The sequence below is a fragment of the Nannospalax galili genome, unplaced genomic scaffold (genome assembly GCF_000622305.1).
Source record: "Nannospalax galili isolate Female #2095 unplaced genomic scaffold, S.galili_v1.0 scaffold461, whole genome shotgun sequence".
In the NCBI taxonomy this organism is placed as follows: Eukaryota; Metazoa; Chordata; class Mammalia; order Rodentia; family Spalacidae; genus Nannospalax; species Nannospalax galili.
In genome coordinates, this window is record NW_008349975.1 from 3,891,534 (window position 1) to 3,894,839 (window position 3,306).

The 3,306-nt window shown below is 36.8% G+C and overlaps 1 protein-coding gene and 1 pseudogene across 1 annotated transcript in view; both read right to left on the bottom strand.

Annotated features, from left to right (window-relative positions):
* Nucleotides 1-3,306, bottom strand: part of Gpm6a (glycoprotein M6A) — a 354,712-nt gene that overhangs the window by 297,201 nt on the left and 54,205 nt on the right. The gene's annotated exons all lie outside the window — the stretch shown is intronic.
* LOC103745240 overlaps nucleotides 1,062-3,306 on the bottom strand; it is a 16,245-nt pseudogene continuing 14,000 nt past the window's right edge.

Here is a 3,306-nt window from a genome sequence, read left to right on the forward strand (position 1 = left end):
CCCACAATGTGGCTAACAACCATCTGTAACTCCAGTTCCAGGGGATCCAACTCCCTCTTCATACCTCTGCAGGCATTTCACGGCATGGGTGCACTTATATACAGTGCAGGTAATACACTTACACACATAAAAAATAAAAATAACAAAACATTTAAAAGAACACATTTAAAAAACTGGTTTCAATAACCCTCCCACCCAATCAGTCGGCCTTAACTACATGTGGGGGGAGGGGCAAAGGATATATAAGCCAGAACACCAAGAGGCACCTCTCACCCATTTTGTGTGGCTGTTAGGAGGCCACAGGATCTGTATCTGAATGTGGACTTCACACGCTGTGAATGTGGGGGCGCCCACTGTTCTGTAAATAAACCACTACCCTATGCTCTGTTAAAAATAAAGTAAAATAATTTTTAAAAACTTTTTAAAAATTACTTATTTCTCAAATGCACAAGCACCTAATTGTTACACACATCAGTGACTAGTACAATTATACGTTTACTTTTTTGTATTTTTTTAAATATTTTATTTTATGTGTATGAGTGAATTGCCCACATGTATGTAGGTCCACCCGTGTCATGCAGTGCCCACGGGGGTTGGAAGAGGGCATCAGACACCTTGGAACTGGAATTACAGATAGCTATTAGCCACCATGTGGGTGTTGAGAATTAAACCTGGATCCTGTGAAAGAACAGTCAGTGCTCTTAACCACTGAGCCACCTCTCCAGAACCTGATGTTTTGGGGTTTTTGTGTTTTTATTTTTAAATCCTATGTGTATAAGAGTTACACTCATGATTACACTGCCACTAAGTAGCTTCCTTAACAAAAATAACCAAATCATTGCCAAATTTTCTATTTTGTAATTCATAAATGTCCTCTATTGATTTCTTAATAAGCTCTTTTTAAGTCATAGAAATTGGGACTGATTTATTTTAACTAAATATTTTTAATTGAAATTCCAAATTTGGAGTATGCTTTTGAATAAATTGAATTAATGAAATAAATATTTTTTAAGTAGTATAGTTAAAATATTGGGCACAGAATTTATCTACTGATTACTTAGCTATTGCTTGAAAGTCTTCAGGATCTCTGACTCATCATTATTAATGCTGCTTTGTGGAAATCTAATAAAAAATAAATAAGAACAAGAAGGTCTAAACTTGTTTTGAGACTAAATCTAAAAGTCACATTTTAAAAGACCATAGTAGGTAGGCGTGTGCACCTTTAATCCCACTTAGGAAGCAGAAGCAGGCAGATCTCTGTGAGTTTGAGTCTGGCCTGGTCTACTTAACAAGTCCCAATTCACTCAGGGCTATATAGTAAAGGATCATAGTATAATCATAATACATACTAGCTTTTTGGTCCTAGATAATGCGTTAACTTTCATAGGTTTATTCTGTAAAATATAACACAAAATTGATATGACTTTAAAAATCTCTTCAGATTCTAATATTTTGTAACATGACTAATCCCAATAAACTAATAGGTGTAAATTCACAAAATTCATTTTATTTTAATCTGCAAAGGTGTTTAATTTTGGGGGGAAAATAATAGTTAATTGTAATATATAGTTATTGTTCCATTCATGAATAGAGGCAAGAACAATTAATAAAATTTATACATATATGCATAGTACTTAATACACAATAATATGTAACATTCAATAATATAACTGACTTATGGATGCTAAAGTTTTGACTTTAAAAACCAAACTTTCTTTAAATGTAGCTAGCAATATAAAACACATTTTTCTGCCAATGGACTGTCAGATACAGATGCTATCATCTGATTACTCTCATCAGTTTTGTACAAAATCCTTTCTTTTTGGGCTGGAGAGTTGGCTCCGTGGTTAAGAGCACTGGCTGCTCTTACAGAGGACCCAAGTTTGAATTCAGCACCCACATGATGTCTAACAACCATCCTTAACTCCAGTTCTGGGGATCTGATACCTTATTCTGACCTCTGTGGCATTGTACAACATGAGTGCACCTACCTACATGTAAGCAATACACTCAGACACATAAAATAAAAGTAACAAATAAATTTTTTTTAATCCTTTCTTCTTGATGATAAAGTAGAGACACACTGTCATGTGAAATGTCCTAACAGCATCTGCCCCCTCCCTTCTCCTCTCTGATCCTGGAGCCCCTGATGCCCTGCTACATGGCTCCTCTGTAATTCTAGCCATAAGTCTGTGCAGGGTCTCTGACCTCTGCCCTAACTGCTCTCTGATCTTTGGCAGGAGTGCTTCAGAAGAGTTCAGTCCCACGTCTCTTAACAAAACACTCCGGGAACCAAGCCTGTACACTGAATTTTGCTTGATGGTCCCAACACACTCTGGGCTAAGGAAATAAACAGAGAATTCTCAAAACAATAAGTAAAGATGGCTAAGAAGCATCTTAAAAGATGTTCAACGTCACAAATAATTAGGGAAATGAAAATTAAAACCACTTTAAGATTTCATCTTACCCCAGTCAGACTGGCTAAAATCAAGAGACAAATGATACCAAATGTTGGAGAGGATGTGGGGAAAGGGGAACTCATCTTATTGCAGAGACACTTGTATATCCATGTTTGTTGCTGCTCTTTTCACAATAGCTAGGAGATGGAAGCAACCTAAGTGTCCCTCAATTGACAAGTGGATAACGAAAATGTGGTTCGTTTATACGATGTTGTTTTACACAGCAGTAAAGAAAGATGAAATTATGAAATTTGCAGGTAAATGGATGGAACTAGAAACTGTTATACTAAGTGAAGTAACACAGATTTAGAAAAAAAAAAAAAAAATGACATGTGTTCTCCCTCGTATGTGGGTCCTAAAACCAAATCCTGATAAATGAATATGTATCCAGACATAACTACAGGAATCAGGAAAATGGAAAGGAACCAGGGAGGTAAAGGAAAAGAAAGAACATGAAAGAGAAGAACAGTAGGAAACAGGCCTTAATAAGGGGGATGTGAATAAAAATTGAGTTAGTTTAAGGGAGGGGGAGGGAAGGGAGAGCAGGACCTTTGACTTATCTTCACATAGGCGGAACTGGTAAAAGAAAGGAGCCAGGGGCTCCTCCCAAGCTCATGTGACCCTTGAGGAACAGATCCTCAAATGACTTTAAGAGTAAAACTAAATTGGTTTATCTGGGCCAACTGTATGGCCTTAAACACCCAAAAGGAAAGTATAACCAAAGATTAAAGGGGCCAACATAATTTTTAAAGAATCTATATGTATAGCTAAGGGCTACATAACAAGCAACAATGCTAGATAGGAGATACCTTCTTTCGAGTTGTTGGCCAGGGTGGCCCAAGGGACT